Source organism: Petaurus breviceps, unplaced genomic scaffold, assembly GCF_028583685.1.
Source record: "Petaurus breviceps papuanus isolate PSGF00001 unplaced genomic scaffold, PetGlider_PUasm1.0 186, whole genome shotgun sequence".
In the NCBI taxonomy this organism is placed as follows: Eukaryota; Metazoa; Chordata; class Mammalia; order Diprotodontia; family Petauridae; genus Petaurus; species Petaurus breviceps.
Genome location: NW_027185798.1, coordinates 45,707,150 through 45,714,178, shown reverse-complemented (window position 1 = coordinate 45,714,178; position 7,029 = coordinate 45,707,150). Strand labels below are relative to the sequence as shown.

The following is a 7,029-nucleotide window of genomic DNA, read 5'->3' as shown; positions in this document are numbered from 1 at the left end:
CAGACCAATAATTGTGGGGCAAATGTTCCCTCTTGGCATAATCCTGCCTAAAAGTCAAGTAACGTGCCAAGTATCATACAATTAGTAAGTGGCTGAGGCAGGATTTGAACCTTGGACTTTATGATTACATAGTAAACCATTAGGACTCTAGACCATACTGTTTTATTTCATATAGTTGATGAATATCAGTCACTTGCCTGGCAGGGGAGAGAGCAGTGACTCTCTAAGGGTGCCAAGTGGTTTTTACCCTCTTTTCTCAAACCTGAAATGTATCTTGACTTTGGTCTTGCCATTGGCCTTCACTGACTCTGGAGGAGAGAGTGAAGCTGACAACTTTGTGCAGACTCTGTCTCACTTAAATCCAATTCACAGGTAAGTCAAAACATCACCCTCATGATGTCATTGGTCCTCTTTAAAAAAAAAAGACAACAAACAAACAAAAAAAAGCAGCGACAAACCTGAAACTGTAATGAATATAAGTGAAAAAGTCCTTGGGAGTCAAACAAAAAAATGTTATTATAATACATTTTTAAGGGGCATTTGTATAGGTGGTACAGTGGATGGAGCACTGGGCCTGAAGTCAGGAAGACCTGAGTTCAAATACAGCCTCAGACACTTCCTAGCTATGTGACCTTAGGCAAGTCACTTAACCTCTGTCTGCCTCAGTTTCCTCAACTGTAAAATGGGGATAATAATAACACCTACCTCCCAGGTTGTTGTGAGGGTCAAATGAGATGACATTTGTAAAGCACTTTCACAGTGCCTGTTAGGTATGCTTAATAAATGTTTGTTCAAGATCCCTGTGACTACTGCAAGCATTGCTCATGCTATGCAGAGGAGGAAAGGAAGGCCCAGAGAAGATAAACAAATGGCTTGGGGTCACACTGATTAAATGTCTGCTCCAAATTAAAAAAGAAATCCTCGGACTCTAAATCTCAGGTTTCTATCATACCCTGAAGCCAGCATGAGCCGGCATAGTGGTCCAGTGATTAAAGGGGAACCCTCTATGGCAATGTTCATGTGGGAAGGAGAGGGGTATATATGTGTGTGGGGGGGGCGGGGGGGAGGACTGCAGAAAAAAATAATTTTCAAAGGTCACCATAAAATCTTAGTCTCCTTATAGCCAAGGGTGGGTGGATTCAAAGTCACTTCCTCTCCTTTCTGGCCTCAACTTCCTGTCATCTCAACAATTCTGTGAAGGGCCTCACTTCCCTTTTTTCACTAACAGCATAGGAAATCAGCATCATCAGGTCCCAGCCTCCACCCCAGGGAAGGGGCACCAAGCTCTGTCTGAAGAACACCGAGACAGAAGTTGCCCAGGAACGGTAAGATTTATCCTTTTTTTCCTAGCCTGCAATCAATCCCACTGTGAGGCCAAGGACATTTTTTTAATTAAGGGGAACTTAGCCTAGGCTTTGAAGGACTATTTGTTTACCATATCTTCAAAACTCCTTGGACAAGTAAGGCCCCAGTAGCTAAACTTGGGAGTACAGCCCAAATGGACTTAGAATTAACCAGGTTCCCATCAGCTGATCTTCTAATTAAGGGATAAGAAAACATTTCAGGGTCTGCACTGCATGCTGACAATTTCTGGAGGTCAATCTACCAACAATTTCATTAGGATTCTTTCTTAGTCCTGTCCCAAGAATTGCGGTATGCCATAAGAGAGACCGAGGATATTCCCTAAGCTTTCAAACTGTGAGAGATTCTCTTACCCTGAATGTGAGAGGAGAGAACAAGAAGGTTTTAGGAAGGTTAGTGATAAATTAATCTCCCTTCAGGTCCAGAGTATATAATCTGCTCACATTTTCCCCTATGATTTGGGAAATTTTTCAGAAGCCAGAATTAGTGACTTGTAGAGAAATTTCAGAGACTGCCAAAAGCAAGATGTTTTTTACCAGGTCTAGAGAATAGAGTTCTTGTAGGGGACATATAAACCTGTGCCCTGTCAGGTTCCCAGGAACTAGAGAGGGTACATGGGATCAAAACAGACACATTTAGGGTGCCAGTGACTGATGTTCATAAACTGCGTGAATGAAGCAGCTTGGAGTACTGTAGTGGTGGCTTAGCCCTATAATCAGAAAGGCCTAGGGGACAAATCTTGCCTCTTCCACTTACTGGCTGTATGCCTTGGCATATCGCTTGACTACTAAGCCCCCCTTTCAGACAGATTTCAAGGTAGTGGGTAGAGGCATGGACAGGCTCTTACTCTTGAGAGAGGCCCAGTCTTGGAGTCAGGGAAACCTAGATCCAGGTCCTGTTTCTGATACACATCAGCTGTGGGACCATTAGCAAGTCACTTATCGTTCACTGCCTCAGAGAATTAATTAAGCCTGTAGTCATTACATAGATTGCCATCTCCATTGGTGAGAGGTGTTTGCATACCGGGAGTTCCACCAACCGATGAAATTATAGATTTGGATTTTTTTTAATGTATAAAACAAATCAATTAACTCTAATAATTCTTTTAAATTCTATATTGAACATCCACTAAAATTCTCCTAATACTAATAGCTAGCATTTATGTAGCACTGTACAAAGATTACCTTGTTTATTCTTACAACAACCCTGTAAGATAGATGCTATTATTAACCCTGTTTTACAGATGAAGAAACTGAGGCATGCAGAAACTGCTTACCCAGGGCAATGTAGCTAGTGAGGATCTTAGACAAGATCTGAATTAAGGCCTTCCTGACTCCAAGTCCAACACTCTCTCCATTTTACTATCTAACTGTCTCTAGGTGATGCCTCATTGAGGCATAATATATAACGAGATACTCCAAGGTTATGCCAGCTGAGCAAAAGTTCTGGCAGTCTTACCAAGCTGGAAATACAGGCTCAAGCATGAATTTTGTGTGTGTTTACCAACTGAGGAACTGCCTAGGGTCTTTCAGAGAGGTTCTTTCCCAGACGTTTGGCCACAGGGTGATTATTTCTTGGTCATAGTAAGTCATGAAGGCCGTCTAATAATTGTAGTGTGCTTATGCCCTCTTGTCCATGAAGAGATTATTCATACCAATGGAATCTCAAATCTCTGAACCATGGAAACAAGTACATGTTTAAACAATTTCTGTCTCATACCTTCAAACTGGTAACTGCAGATATAGGCATGCACCAAAGGAGAGCAATCCATTAGCAAACAGGTCTCCTTCCCGCTGGGTTCTGTTTTACTGTGACACCACTACACCCTGGTGCAAATTCTGCCTTTCCTCCTAGTGAAGAACCTACAAAGATTCAATCTGATTATTCCCAGTGCATGTAGAGAAGGGTTGAGGGTACAGTTAAAAACTCCTTGGTGGATTCAGCACCAAATCTTACCCAATCAGTGTGGAAAGATAAGGAGAGGAGGTGGGGGGAGGGGGGATGTTACACAGAGCCCGTCCTCAGTCTGGATGGTATTAGGGTGGAAGTTGAGGAAATGTGTGTGAATGGATAATCTTTTAAAAATAAACAGGATAGACAGGATTTATAGGATAATGCTCTCTCTGAAGGTTCCATTGAGGGTAGTTCTGTAGTTAAGGAACAGAATGCATCGTGTATAAGAAACTACGTAACTGAATAAAAGCAGAATTTTGGCTGCTAACTGACCTGGACCATTTCATTTCCTCTGCTTGGAGATGGATGTGAACTCTTGAAACTGTGGTTTGAGGACAGTGAAGGCCAAATGACCAAGGGCTATGACTCCTGTATCAAAGTGAGTTCCATATTGGTATACAATGAAAGGACCCCCATCAGGGGACCTCAGAGAGCGGGCCAGTCACTTCATGGACCCTCCTCTGACTCCAGGAGTCACTTTATAAAAGGGGGAAAGGTCAGTATAGTGACAAAAGCAATGAACTGATTGGGAGTCAGAGCATCTAGAGTTGATTTGGTTTTTTTTTAATCCCTGACCTGCCCTTTTCTATGTATGAGACTTTAGGTAAGTCCCTTAACTTCTCCAGGTCTCAGCGCCCTTATTAAAATGGCTGGCTGGTCTAGACTTCTCTAAGGTTGCTGCCAGCTATAAACTACAAGCATTTTCTCCTTTTGCAACTTACCTGCTCTATTTCCCATTCTTTGGCTCTAAGGAGGTCTTCTTCCTACAGTGGGAGAAAGAGTGGGACTGAGAAGAAGAGTGTGTGCCAAGGTAAAGGAGACCCAGCCTGCCCTCCCCTTTCTTCCCTTCAGTTCAGCTTCTTTCTTGTTTTAGCAAGGGTAAAAGGGGAGGTTTGCTGTGAATTTATATAACATTCATTCTTACAGTTTCTGTTACAGGAAATAGCAGCCAACTGTGGTTTGACTGTTACTTTAAAGTTAATCAGTCAACAAAAATACATTTGTCAAGCACTCACTAAATATACCACCCTGTACTAGACCCTTTGAAAAACTGAGAAAAGAGGACATGGTCCCTGCGTTTGGGGAACTCCCTGTTTAATAAGGGAGCACCAGAAATAGACACAAGGCATAGATGATTATAGTAATAACTCAGTTGTACATAGAACTTTACAAATAACAATTCTTCAAATGTTTGAAAGCAGTTATCATGTGCCCTTAAAGGGATTGGAAATGGAATGTCAGACACTGGATAGAGCAGTCAGATCCATTTACCTGGAACAAAGAGCTTAGGAGGGGGACTAATGAGCAATATCTGGAAAGGTAGACTGGATCCATCTCGTGAAAGGTGATAAATCTCAAACAGGACATTTGTATTTCATTCTAGTGGCAAATAGGAATCAGAAGGTCTTAAGCAGGAGAGTGAATGAAAAAGCTTTTATACTAAGCACTATAGTATGGATGGAGGGTAAAAATACAAATAATGACGGTCTTTACTCTCAAAGAGCGTACAGGAGTTTCCAGGGCTAAGGCACTTTGGGCTGGATAGTTACAGAGATAGTGAGCAACATTGGGTTGACATTTTCTGTCCAAGAATAATAGCAGAATTGATTTGATCACAGTTTGAGTTTCCAGAACTGGAAAGGGAAGGAAAGGGTATGATGCTGGTGTGCAAGGGGAGGCAGCTGGTGTTAGTGTGGACAGTGAGGTGGCTGATGAGAAAGGAATGAAGCGAAGTATGGCTAGTGTTTCACAAACAGTTGAGACTAGAGATCTAGGCTGAAAGTTCCTCCAAAACATTGTCTTCTGTTTGACCAGTGAGGAGGCTAGCAAAGAGGTAGTGGAGGAGGTGGATGGAGAGGACAAATGGGGCATGGTCACTCAGTCAGCATGCATTCATTGAGCTCCTCCTATGTGTGTAAGGACTGGGGGGGGGGGGCGGACAAGAAAGGCAAAAGACAGTCCCTGTCCTCAAGAAGCTGCCAGTCTAATGAGAAGACAACATGAAAACAACTATGTAGAAACAAAGTGTATACAGGATAAACTGGAGATAATCAGCAGAAGGAAGGCACTAGCATTAAGAGGGATCAGGAGAGGGAGAAAATTTAAAACTCAAAATCTTATGGAAGTGAATGTTGAAAATTAAAACATTAATTAATTATAAAAATAGAGGGTTCAGGAAAGGCTTTTTAAAGAAAATAAGATTTTAGCTGGAAGTTGAAAAGCCAGGAGGTGGAGATGAGAAAGGTAAGAATTCCAAGCATGGGGAGAGTCACTGAAAATGCATAGTCAGGACAGAGTCAGAAAGCTCTGAGTTCAAATTGGACTTCATACACTTAATAGCTGTGTGACCCTGGGCAAGTCACATAAACCTAATTGCCTTTAAAAAATAAAGACATTTTTAAAATACATAGTCAGGAGATGGAGTATCTTATTTGAGAAACAACAAGGATCATTGTCACTGTTACACAGAGGAGAGTAAGGTATAAAAAGACTAGAAAGTTAGGAGGGGTTCAAGTAGTAAAGGCTTTGAATGCCAAATAGAAGATTTTATATTTGATCCCGGAGGCAAAAGGGGCCACTGGAGTTTACTGAATAGAAGAAGAATGGCATAATCAGATTAAGAAGATCACTTAGACCTTGACAGCGGAGTGGTGAATGAACTAGAAGGGAGAGACGCTTGAAACAGGGAGCCTAACTACACCCTACCTCAGTAGTCCAGGTGTGAAGTAATAGGTTACTTCACTGGGGTGGTGGCAGTAGCAAGAAGAGAAGGGGCATATACAACAGGTGTGAGGGAGGTCAAATAAGCAAAAGAGAGTGAGAAGGTAGAAGGGAAACCAAGAAGGACAGGTAGAGGAGAACTGAGGCAAAGCAGAGTCATGAAAAGCTAGAGAGAAAAAAGTATCAAGGAGAAGAGGGTGAGGGGCAGCACCAGAAGGGGCAGAGAGGGCAGGAAGGATGAAGACTAAAAAAAAGGTCATGAGATTTGGCAATTAAGAAATCATGAAGGTTCTCAGCTGAGAGGGTGCAGGAAATGGGAGCTATGGAAAACTTGGGGAGGGTTGAAAAGATTTAGAAGAGTTGCCGTAGAGAGTGGGATAATGAATTCATTAGGGAGATGTACAAGAATGACCGTGCCATAGTGAAGGTCCAGTTGAAATTCTGAAACATGACTCTCTAGTATATTCAGCCAGCATTATTTCATCATTTTATCCAGCTTTGTTCAGTGGCACATGTATGGAGGAAAAACCAGTGGGTGGTGGGAGCTATCCAAGGCTGAGGTTTGATCACTGATAACAATAAAGAGGAAAGGGGTTCAAGAGGATGGTGTAAAATTGAACTGATTTACCAAGGGGTCAAGGGAAGAGACTGTAGCCACTGCAAGGGCCTGGAAAAGAAGTGAGGAAATAAAGGCACTGGACAAAGAATAGGGTTTGGGGTTTTAATGGAATGACAAATAAATCAGATGTGTGAATTTGAGAATTTATGAAGATGAAATTGGTGCATTTGCAGGTGATGGCAAGATCAAGAATGTGACTATCTTTGTGTGTGGCTGAGGTGGGGTTGAGGAGGAGGCTATATGAAATGAGTAAATTGAGAAATTGTGAGAGAAGGGTGCCAAGGGAGTATTGATATATGTTTTCTTTCTTTCTTTCTTTCTTTCTTTCTTTCTTTCTTTCTTTCTTTCTTTCTTTCTTTCTTTCTTTCTTTCTT

At 41.9% G+C, this 7,029-nt stretch overlaps 1 protein-coding gene across 2 annotated transcripts in view; it reads left to right on the top strand.

The window, feature by feature from the left end:
- Positions 1–1,212: 1,212 nt before the first annotated feature.
- CD53 (CD53 molecule) overlaps positions 1,213–7,029 on the top strand; it is a 25,436-nt gene continuing 19,619 nt past the window's right edge. For both annotated transcript variants that reach the window (XM_069090399.1, XM_069090400.1), the window contains exon 1: positions 1,213–1,325. The gene's annotated coding sequence lies outside the window, so the exon portion shown is untranslated. The remainder of the gene's footprint in view (positions 1,326–7,029) is intronic.